Raw genomic sequence first — 12,502 nt, 5'->3', positions numbered from 1 at the left:
TCTCCCCCGCCGGGTGGGTGGCTCTTTGACGGCAGGAGCATGTCCTCCGGGCCTGAATCCCGACAACCCGCCTGCAGGACCCTAGCTGCTGGTCACAAGGGCTTGCTCAGCTCGCGTTTAGAAGGTCAACGAATTAACCATGGCTCTGTCGCCTGCCTGTGGGCCGCTCTGAGGTCAGACACTCATGCTTCCTCATCCGGAGTCACCGCACTTCCCTCTGCTGGAAGTCAGGCCGAGCCAGTAGCGCATTTGCACGCCAGCTGGAGGGGTGCAGCTGGGCTGGGGGGCTGATTTCCCAAGCCCCCGACCAGGCGTGCTCGCCCCAGACGGCTGGGGACCCCGGGGACGGGGACACACGCGGCGCCGCGGCCTGCGGGGAAGCCGACCACTGCGCCTCCCTACCTCCGCCCGGGACCCTGGGTCCGCTGGCGCCCCTGGGAGCCCGCTCGTCCCCGGCCAGCCAGGGCCGGCCGGGCTGCTCTTACTACAAACCTCGGCTCATGAGGACGGATGGCACGGCACCGAGCCAGGGAGCCATGGCGCCGGGTTCATCACTTCCGAGTCAGGAAGCCCGGGGAATGCACGCGGGGACNCCCGTGTGGGGGGCGCCCGGGCCCAGCCGCCAGCTGCTGGCCTCGCGACGTTTGTCTCTGGGAAAGGGAGCAGCTGCTTCTGCCGTGCGTGCTGCCGAGGCGAGGCCGAGGGAGGGCCAGCTGCTGGGCCGGGGGGCCCTGATTCCCTAGNACTTCTTCAGCCGTTAGGACGTGCCCGACGGCGGGTAGGCGCGGCCGGTACAAAGAGTTAAATTTTTTTTTTTTTCCCTCAAGGCACTCGGGTTCTAGCCGAAGAGTCAGATGAGTAGAGACGCAGAGAAGATGACCCTGGAACCGCTAGAGGAAGTAAGTGCTCCCGATTCAACCTGGAGGGAATCGGGCGGGCTTCCTGGTGGAGGTGACGCCTTTGCTGAGTCTTGAAGGAGACACGGAGATAAGTGGGAGGAGGAGAGACAGACCAGACTGTCAAAGGAGCAAGCAAGAGAGAAGAGGGCACCCCATGGCCAGAGAAACACTTCAGCCAAGTAGCCACAAATCTCAGTCAGTAGATTCCAATGAGGTCACAGCAATTCTGTCAGTGCTCAGATGTGAGAAAAAGAACACCCAGCTAAAAGTCACTCGAGCCGGGGTTTTTCAGACGCCGGTATGCATGCAAATCACCAGGGATCTTGTTAAAATCAAGACACCGATAAACAAATAAAAAACTAAAACTTTTTTTTTTTAAAGGAAGGCACTGATTGAGATCTGGGGTGGAGCCTAGCTCAGGAGAAATGCAGAAGGTAGAGGGCACCGGGGTGGCTCGGTCAGGTAAGTGTTGGACTCTGGATGTCAGCTCAGGTCTGCATCTCAGGGTCGTGAGTACGAGCCCAGCATTGGCCTCAACACTGGGCATGCAGCCTACGAAAAAAAATATAACAAAATAAAAAAGTAAAAATAAAGCTTGGCATTTAGGGGTCAGCCTGGGTGGCTTAGTCAGTGGAGTATCCGACTCTTGATTTCGGCTTGGGTGGTGATCTCAGGGTCGCGGAATCAAGCCCGTTGGCAGGCCCCGCACTGGGTGTGGAGCCTGCTTGAGAATGTCTCTCTCCCTCTGCCCCTCTTCCCCGCTCACATTCGCTCTCTCTCTCAAATAAAAAAAAAGCAGAAATGCAGGATGTAATTGACAATATAATCAAGGTGAGCTGTGGACCACAACTTTAGGTGGCAAGAATTAAACATCAAGGGGGAATCTTATCACATAGAGCAGGATATGGGGGTCAGGTGGTCCCATGATGGGACTGGTGCCTCAAGGAGGTCCCCAAGGGCTCAGGCTTTTCTGTCTTTCATGCTGACTGCAGCCCCCCTCTCTCCTCATCTTACATTCTTAGCATCGAACAATGGCTCTCACGGCTCTAGACATCTGTCTTCCCATAACAGAATCAAAGACAACAGGGTGTTTCCCCTCACAGGGCTCTCCCTTCACCAGGGAGAAAAATCTTTCCTGGAATATTAATCATATTCTATTAATTTTATTATATTAACTGTGTTATATTTATTATATTACATCTTCTCCCAGAATATATATGTATATTATATGCAGATAGAGATATATGCATATTCACTGATCTACCTATCTAGCGAGAGAGAGAGAGAGAGAGAGAGGGAGAGAGAGAGAAAGATTATAAGGAATTGGCTCAGATGATCTCAGAGCCTGACAAGTGCCAACATCTGCAGGGGTAGTCAGAAGCTGGAAGCTCAGAGAGCCAATGGCGTCATTCCAGCTCAAGTCTGACGGCCTGAGAACCAGGAGAGTCACTGGTGTAAGTTTCGGTTGGAAGGCCAGCAGGCTCTTAAATCCAAGAAGAGCCAATGTTCCAGTTTGAAGACTCTTGAATGCTGAGAACAAACTGAGGGCTGATGGGGGGGGGGGGGAGGAGGGGGGTGATGGGCATGGAGGAGGGCACTTGTGGGGATGAGCACTGGGTGTTATATGGAAACCAACTTGACAATAAACTATTTGTAAAAAAAAATAAAATAAAAAGCATTTTAAAAACACTAAAAAAAAAAAAAAGAGAGAGAGAGAGACTGGCTCCCCATTGCTTGGCCAGGAAGCACCTGAGGCCCAGGGAGGTGTTCCACAGGTCAGCCCTCGAGGTCTTTTCCTCCATATCAGTGCTGGGTCCACATGCCAGCCTCAGGCCGTTCCTAAAGGCATTGCACCCCCCACCCCCATCTGTCTTGTACGGGCCTACTCTTGAATTTTCTCAAATGCCTCCGAGCCCTTCTTCACATTGTGACTCCCTTCCACCAGCACCTTCTCCATGCCCTGGTCTCAGCCTCATGGCTAAACACTCCTGAATTGCGAATTGCATGGAGCCCAGTTTCAGATGTATTTTGAGCATTTTCCGCAAGAAGCTCCTCTGCCCTCATTTAAATCAGTAGCCATAGATAGTTGGGGTGGGTGGGGAGAGATAGCACTTCTGTGCGCCAGACCTACCTAATCTCAGCTGTCTCAAGATGATGTGTGCAGTTATATGTGACTAGGTAGTAATTTTTAGGGTAGTTAAAAGTGGAGTGGGGGGGCATGCTAAGAAATGAATTTGGAAACTGTGTGCCTGGTGCTTTACTGGACACTGTGAATACAGTGTGATGGCATGCTCCCAACCCTAATGCAATATAGATCATAGAGGGGGTGCTTGGGTGGCTCAGTTAGTTAAGCATCCAACTTTGGCTCAGGTCATGATCTCACAGGTCGTGGGTTCGAGCCCCGCATCGGGCTCTGGGCTGACAGCTCAGAGCCTGGAGCCTGCTTGGGATTCTGTGTCTCCCCCGCTCTCTGCCCCTCCCCCACTCATGCTCTGTCTCTCTCTCTCTCTCTCTCTCTCAAAAATAAATAAACATTAAAACAATTTAAAAAACAATTTGGATCATAGAGGTACCTGAGATACCTACTGAAGGATTCAAAGTTATCTGAAAGTTACCTGAAAGGGAGCCAAGTGACACAGGATTTAATCACATAATGGCATAATTCATTGATGGCATAATATGCCTTACTTCTGTAACAGTTCCCTCTGGGGCCCATGTGGAGGATAGACTAGAGGCAGCTATAACTAAAGGCAAGATGACCATCGTCCCATGCAGTGATTTAGGTGAAAAGTGATCAAGGTGTGAGTCAAGGCCATAGTCATGGGGTTGGGGAGAAGAAGGTAAGTATAAAACACATAAGGGAGACTGAGTCTGTAGGATTTTATGAGCTCACGAATGATGGGACATGGAAGTAGTGACGGGAGGGAAGAGTCCATGGAGGTCCCTCCAGATCAGAACGTCCCGACGGATACCAGGTGCAGGGAAATATCCGTCCTTTTGGTGCTCATCACACTGAATTTGGATCGTCGTGGGACACCTAGCCAGGCCCATCACTGTTGGATTACAGCTTTAGATTCAAGAAAGAAATTTAGGCTGCACAAATTCCAGAATCAAGAGTTGTCATCATGCAGTTTAAGTTATTTATATGGATGAGACTCCCAGGGAAAGGGTAACGATGTAGTTTGAGGACAGAGACCTAGATATAATATTTCAGGCCATTTCGAGAGGGAAGTGTCTGGGAAGGATCCTGAGAAGGAGTAAAAAAATCAATAAACAACAGAGACTTTCAAGAAGGAAGTAGGCAATTCCTTCGGGACATTTTTATTGAATATCTAGGCACCATTCTAGGCCCCGGCAGTGAGGAACAAGGCTAACCTTCATAAAGCCAGCAGTCCACAAGGGCATAAACCATGAAGTAGGGGTCCTGCCGAGATGCTGAACTAGTGCAGGCTGCTAACCCCTTCACCGGGCGTAACCCTGGAGAGGCCAAAGACCTACAAGGAAAATGTATAAATTTGAAGAACTAAAGACAGTGACAAACTCTGAGGGAAGAGAGGGGGGATGTCCACCTGGTATGGAGCGGCCTGGTGAGAGGCACGCATGGTCCGCTACTGGCGAAGAAGCTAATTTGTGCTGCTTTCTCCTCCATAGGACCTCGGTGCTTGCTGCCTGCCTTACAGCCCCTGTGATGGAGAAATACCATAGTAAACATGTGGCGATAATGCAGCCAATGGGCTGAGTGGTGAACAGATAACAACCAAGGAGAACCGATTAGCCCCTGAACTGTCCCTCTCCCCCGCCCCTGTACCCCCACACTTCAAATACTGGGCAACTATAACAAGGAGGGTAGTTGTTAGAAGGCCAGGGGAGAGTATAGTGAAGATCTCTCTGACACAAGAGCACTAAATGGGTGTTCTCGAGAACCGATCATGGTACCAGGAGGTCTCTGTCCTGAGGCACACATTATGACTATAAGCCAAGAGGTTTATTACCAGAAGCACACAAATGGGGGGCAATTACTAAAATAACATCAACAGTCCTTATATTATCTAAAAAATTTGGCTTTCAATAAAAGAAAATTACACGCAAAAACCCCAAGCCAAACCAAAACAAAACAAAAAACAGGAAATTACAGGCTGTACTCAAGGGAAAAAATACAGTCAATAGAAACGGACTCTGAGTGGAATCAGATGTTGAATTTAGTAAACAAAAATTTCAAAGTGGCTAGTAAGACTGTGTTCAAAGAAGTAAAGGAAACTATGTCAAATAATTAACAGAAAATATTCTATCAATGACTGTTATGTATTGAATGTTCATGTCCCCCCAAAATTCATTTATTGCAGCCCTCACCCCCAATGTGGCTGTACTTAGAGATAGTGATGGCGAGGAAGTGATAAAGGCTAAATGAGATCATAGGGGCAGGCTGGTGCCCTTATGAGAAGAGAAAGATATACTCGTTCTTTCTCTCCACCAATGTGAGGACACAGCAAGAAAGCAGCTGTTTGCAAGCCAGGAAGAGAATCCTCAGCAGAAATCAATCTTGCAGGACCTCGATCTGGAATATCTAAACTTCAAACTGAGGAAATAAATTTCTGTTGTTTAAGCCACTTAGTCTGTGGTATTCTGTTATGATAGCTGGAACACAACAATACACCAACTTCACAAAATCTCAATAGAGAAGTAGAAACTATTAAAAAAATTCAAATGGAAAGTTTAGAGTTAAAAAATACAATAACTGAAATGTAATATTCACGAGATAGGCTCAGCAGAAGATTAGAGATGGCAGAAGAATCAGTGACATTAGAGATCAATAGAAATGATCCAGTCTGAAAAAAAAATGATCCAATCTGAAGAACAGAAAGAAACAAGGGACTCAGGATAAATGAACAGAGGACAGAGACAGTGACACATCAAGTATGCAACATACTAGCAGTGGGAATCTAAGAAAAACAGAAGAGTAAGAGAAAGTACAGAGAAATGATTTGGAAAAAATAATGGCCAAAATTTTTACAAATATGATGAAAAATCCATCAGAGAAATATAATAATGAAATAGCAACTGATAACAGAGCCGCAAAATACATAAAGTAAAAACTGACAGGACTGAAAGGAAATATAGACAATGCAGTAATTAGAGTCAGAGAATTCATTATTCCTTTCTCAGAAATTGATAGAACAAGACAGAAAATCAATAGGGATATAAAGACTTGAACAACATCCTTCCCCCAAACAGCAAAATTACACATTCAAACACACATTTGTTCTCCAGAATAGACCATATGCTAGACTCTTAAGTCTCAATAAATATAAAAAAAACTAAATAATAGAACATACGTTTTCTAGCCACCACATAATTAGTCAGATGTCAGAAACAGAAAAAAAACTGGGAAATGACCAAAAATTTGGAAATTAAACAATACACTTCTAAGTTATCCCTGGGTCAAAGCAGAAATCACAAGAGAAATTTAAAAATATCGTGACTGGGATAATAGTGAAAACACAACATAAAATTTTGAAATGCAGAGAAAGCCATACCTAGAGACAAAATTATAGCTTTAAATACATAACATTAGAAAAATTAGATATCTAAAACCAACAATCTAAGTTTCTGCCTAAAGAAACTAGTAAAAGAAAAATAAATCATGCCCAAAGTAATTGTACAGAAATAATAAATAGCAGAGAACAATTCAATGAAATAGAAAACAGAAACACAATAGAGAAAATCAAGCAACTGAAGCAGGTTCTTTGAAAACGTCAACAACATTTTGACACTGACAGGCTTTTGGGCCTGGGTGGCTCAGTCAGTTAAGCATCTGACTTCGACTCAGTTCATGATCTCACAGTTCATGGGTTCGAGCCCCGCGTCGTGCTGTGTGCTGACAACTCAGAGCCTGGAGCCTGTTGTCTCCCTCTCCCTCTGCCCCTCCCATGCTCATGCTCTGTCTCTCTCTCTCAAAAATAAAATAAACATTAAAAAACAAAAAGAGGGGTGCCTGGGTGGCTCAGTCAGTTAAGCTTCCAACTTTGGGTCAGGTCCTGATCTCACAGTTTGTGGGTTCGAGCCCCGCGTCGGGCTCTGTGCTGACAGCTCAGAGCCTAGAGACTGCTTTGGATTCTGTGTCTCCCTCTCTGCCCTTCCCTTGCTAGTGCTCTGTCTCACTCTCTCTCAAAAATAAATAAATATTTAAAAAAATTAAAATTTAAATATCAAATTTAAAAAATGAAAAAAATAAAAGATTGACAGACTTTTGTCAGACTAACCAAGAAAAAAGAACAAAGTCTACATAAATTAAAAGATGATAAGGGGAAATTATGAATAACTTTATGCCGACTCTAGTGTGTGGTTTTCTTCCCCCTGCCACTCTCCGTATGTTCATCCTTTTAGGGTTTATGGAGGCTTCTAGCACAGAAGCACGGTTGATTAAATCATTGGCCATTGGTTGAACCCCATCTCCAGTCTTTTCCCCTTGCCTGAGGTGGTGGGAGGGGGACAGAAATTTCCAGTCCTTGAATAACAGGTTGGTTCCCTGGCAGCCATTTCCCATCTTTGGGTTCTCCAGGGGCTTTCCACACATCACCTTACTAACATAACAAAAGACCCCTTTATCACTTTCATTGCTTAGAAAATCTCAAGGGTTTTAAGAGTTCTGTGCCAGGACGATGACCAAATATAGCTTTGTTATTATAAACCAAAATATGACACCAACATATGATAAAATGGAAAAATTCCTAGGGAGACACAGATTACCAAGATGGACTCAAGAACAAATAGAAAATCCTAAAAGACCTGTTAAAAGGTGAAGAAACTGAATTGGTAACTTAAAATATTCCCGCAAGGAAAATGAGATGTCCAAAGGTGGTCAATTCTGGTGGTAAATTTGGTCATTTCTATCAAATATTTAAGGAAAGAGTAACACGCATTTATACAAACTCTCCCAGAAAACTGAGCAAGAGAGAACATTTCCTATCTCATTCTACGAGTTCAGCATTATCTGATACTAAAACCATAAAATTATAAGAAAAAAAAGCTGCAAACCAGCATGCAGAATTTTAAACAAAGTATTAACACATAGAATCCCACAATATATCAAATAGATAATACATCATGGGCTAGCTAGTGAGATGTATCCCAGGGATGCAAAGTTGGTTTAACATGAGAAAATCAATGAGTGTAGTTCACTATATCGGTAAAATAAAGGACAAAAACCACATGATCATCCCAATTTGCAAAAAAAATTATACCAAATCCAACATCTAGTTCTCATTAAAAAAACAAAAAACAAAACAAAACAACAACAACAAAAAACCTGAACAGAAGGGAACTTCCTCAACTTGCTAATAGGCATCTACCATAATCCCTAAACCACTATCATAATTGAGTGAAAAGCCAGATATCTTCCCCAAAATCAGGAACGAGGCAAAGACATCCTCTCTTACCACTTCTTTTCAACACTGAACTGAAGGGAAGTAAGGCAAGAGAAAGGCACGCTGATTAAAGACAAGATAACATTTCTATTTTTCACATTATTCTATATGTAGATCTTACATAGGAATTTTTTTCTATTAATCCTATATACAGGAAATTCTAAGAAATCTATGAAAAACTATTAGAATGAATAAACTTAGCAGGGCTGAAGAATCCAAGATCAATATGCAAAAATCCACCATATTTCCTCATTTTAGCTAAGAACAACCTGAAAATGAAATTAAGAAACCAAGTTCAAGGGCACCTGGGTAGTTCAGTGAGTTCATCGTCAGACTCTTGACCATGATCTCAGGATCATCAGATCAAGCCCAGAGTTGGGCTCCTTGCTGAGCATGGAGTCTGCCTGAGATTTTCTCTCTCTCTCACCCCTCTGCCCCTCCTCTCTACTCACACTCCCTCTCTCTTTCTCTCTCAAAATAAGTAAGTAAACATTTGGAAGAAGAAGAAGAAGAAGAAGAAGAAAGAAGAAGAAGAAGAAGAAGAAGAAGAAGAAGAAGAAGAAGAAGAAGAAGAAGAAGAAGAAGAAGAAGAAAAGAAGAAGAAGAAGAAGAAGAAGAAGGAGGAGGAGGAGAAGAAGGAGAAGAAGAAGGAGGAGAAGAAGAAGAAGAAGGAGAAGAAATAAAAAAAGAAGTTCATTGACATTTTAGTTGTTAGAAAGATATAAAATAGAGTAAATCTGAAAAAAGATGTTCAAGGCCCATGTATTAGTTTTGCTAGTGCTAGCTGCAAACAATCAGAGCCTTAGCAGCCTAGAAATACACTCACAGTTTTTGTGAGTCAGGAGTCTGGGCATAGCTTATCTTGAATCCTCTGTTTGCATCATCCAGGCTGCAAGCAAGGTGTCACCTGGAGCTATGGTCTCATGGGATGCTTGGGGACCTGTTAAAAACTCAAAACACCTTGCAGGCAGAATTCAGTTCACTTGCACCTGCAGAACTCATGGAAGCTTTTATTCTTGGGGTCAACAGGAGTCTCTCCAGTGTTTCATTCCCTTTCAAGAACTGCCCTCATAAAGTCAGGCCCATGTAAGATTCTATCCTTTTTTATTAACTCAAAATCAACAAACTGATTGGTAACCTCATTACAAGCATGAAATCCCATCATATCGCTATACTCATGGGTCCCACCCACACTTAAGGGGAGCAGATTACACAGGGTGCACATCCCAGGATGCAGGAATCTTGGGGGGTATCTTTGAACCCCACCAACCACAACCCACACAGTGAAGACTACAAAACATGGCCAGGAGGAATTAAAGAAGAATTAAGTAAATGGAGTGATATACCATGTTCATGAGCTGGAAGACGTAATATTCGTGAGATACAAATTCTTTCCAAACTGACTGATAGATTCAGTGCAATTGACAAGTTGATTCTAAAATTTATACGGACATGTAAAGAATAATAGCCAAAGAGAGCAGACTAGCCAAAATGACATTTTTTTCCATGGTTGTTGTTTTTCTTTTTTTTTTTTTGAGAGAGAGAGAGACAGCATGAGCAGGGGAGGGTCAGAGAGAGAGGGAGATACAGAATTGAAAGCAGGCTCCAGGCTCTGAGCTGTCGGCCTAGAACCCGACTCGGGGCTCAAACTCAAGAACCGTGAGATCATGACCTGAGCCGAAGTCGGACACTCAACCAACTGAGCCACCCAGGCGGCCTGAGGAATTTGAACCTTTTGACCACTTTCCTCCACATCCAGTTTCCCACCCCAACTTCCACCTCCACCTCTGGTAACCACAAACCAGATCTTTTCCTATGAGTTTGGGTTCTTTGTTTCAGATGCAAGTGAGATCATGCAGTATTTGTTTTTCTCTGTCTGGATTATTTCACTTTGCATAATGCCCTCAAGTTCCATCCATATTGTTGCAAGTAGAATGTACTGTTTTCAAAACCTCTCAAAATTCAAGAATAAGAAAACAACTTAATGGGCAAAAGACATACAGACGGCAAAAAGCATGAAAACTTGATATCGTTAGTCATTATGGGAAAAGCAAATTAAAACCACAAATACCACTATGCATCTGTGAGAATGGCTGAAATTAAAAACACTGGTCATGCCAAGTGTGGCAAGGATACAGAGCAACTGGAACTCTCATTTGGAAAAAAGTTGGGAAGTTTCTCAAAAATTTAAACGTAAACCTATCATCTGATTCTATAGTTTCACTTTCAGACCTTTACCCAAGAGAAATAAAAGCACATGACCATACAAAGACTTAGATATGAATGTCCACACTAGCTCTATTTGTCACAGCCCCAACTTGGAAGCACCCCAAATGCCCATCAGCATGTGAATGGAAAAATGAATTGTAATATACCCGTACTTTTAAAAGGAATTAAAGGGAATAAATTATCGATGCATGAAACAATATGGACCAATTTCAAAATAACCATGCTGACTTTGAGAAGCCAGACAAAAACGTGTACACACTGTAGGATTTCATTTATTTAAAGTTTTACAAAATGTAAACTAATCGGTAGTGCTAGAAAGCAGGTCGATGAGACAATGAGAGAGGAAACTGGGGAGCAGGTAATTTCAAAAGAACAAGACAGGGGCACCTGGGTGGCTTAGTCAGTTAAGCATCTGACTCTTGATCTTGGCTCAGGTCATGATCTCATGGTTCATGAGACAGAGCCCTACATCGGGCTCTGCGCTGACAGCAAAGAACCTGCTTGGGATTCTCTTTCTCCCTCTCTCTCTCTCTCTCTCTCTCTCTGCCCCTTTGCTGCTCAGGTGCGCATACATGCATAAGTGCTCACTGTCTCTCAAAATAAATAAATGTTTAAAACTAAATAAAAGGGCTGATGAAATTTCTGTTGGTATAGATATTATGTTCATTATCTTGACGGTAGTGGTAGTTTCACCCGTTAGTATAAAGTGTCAAAACATATCAAACTGTGCACTTTAAATATGTGTGGTTTATTGTCTGTCAAGTCTACCTCGATAAAGCTATTTAAAAATTGCCAGGTTAAACACATTTAGCAAGAGTACTTCCAAGGTGATGCAATGGACTTGATATTGCCCCACACCAGTAGGTACGAACTGTCAGGTTATTCCTCTATTAGTGATGCTAAGTGTTCACAACTTGGTAAAGTGGTGACCACAGACCTTCTCATCATAAAATGCATTTTCCTTTTGCAATTAATGAATGATTTATAGAACAATATGTTGGCACCACGCACCCATCCTCTTCCTCAATTCCCTTTCTACAAATGCTCATGGCACGAGCCAGCAAAGTTATTTCCAGACCCTAAATAATTTAGGCTGTGTCTCTATGTCAATTATCTCGAATCTGCCATTGTAGCACAATCATAGGCAATATGTTGATGAATGAGCATGGCTGTGGTCCAATAAAATCTTACAGACACTGAAATTTCAATACATATGAATTTCATGTGTCAAGAAATACTGTTCTCCTCTGGATTTTCCCCACTACCTAAACTTTTTAAAAACATTCTCAAACTCACCGGCTATACAAACTCAGACAGAAGGTGGGCTGGATTTGACTGGTGGATGGTAGGTTGTAGAATTCATTTTGTGCCCAAGTCAATTATTTCAATTGGGTTTCACAAAATGGTAATTTTCTAATTCAATTATCCTTTCTATATGTATTAATGGACATTCTTCTCTAAGGAACTGCGTCTTGTCAACGAGGAATGCAATGTACTTTTTCCTGAAAAGGCAGGATAATTGTTTAATTCTTTCCCTATGATTACAAATATTCAGAGAAAGAAATTAGTGTAACTGCCATAATCTGTTACATAATTGTTGCGTCTCTCTTTGTCTGTAAAACTATGGAGCCAGGGACTTTTATTTATTCAACCACTAATAAAATATTTACTTATTTATAATCAATCTTAGTCTTTTGTTTTCTCCTGATGCTCAAATTGTGCCAAATTTGGCTATTAGGAGACCCCTTCAGGTCTGTATGTTTTGGGTAAAATTCGATTCATCTTTGGCAGCTCTCTTACTTTTTGGCACATGATACATCAAGGTCACCCTTATACCCTTCTTCTGCCTAGATCTGGCATCAGCCATTTCTCCACAAGCCCTGAATCTTTTTTTTTTTTTTAATGTTTATCTATTTTTTGAGAGAGAGAGAGAGACAGACAGAGCATGAT

At 42.9% G+C, this 12,502-nt stretch overlaps 1 long non-coding RNA gene across 1 annotated transcript; it reads left to right on the top strand.

The window, feature by feature from the left end:
• The first annotated feature begins 762 nt into the window (after positions 1-762).
• On the top strand, positions 763-4,621 carry LOC144216145 (uncharacterized). The gene is made up of 3 exons (XR_013330578.1): positions 763-899; positions 1,281-1,361; positions 4,551-4,621. It is a non-coding gene; the product is annotated as an uncharacterized LOC144216145 (long non-coding RNA).
• Positions 4,622-12,502: the final 7,881 nt, after the last annotated feature.

This window comes from Crocuta crocuta, unplaced genomic scaffold (assembly GCF_008692635.1).
Source record: "Crocuta crocuta isolate KB4526 unplaced genomic scaffold, BGI_CrCroc_1.0 scaffold258, whole genome shotgun sequence".
Lineage (NCBI taxonomy): Eukaryota > Metazoa > Chordata > Mammalia > Carnivora > Hyaenidae > Crocuta > Crocuta crocuta.
This window is presented reverse-complemented; position numbering and strand designations above follow the sequence as displayed.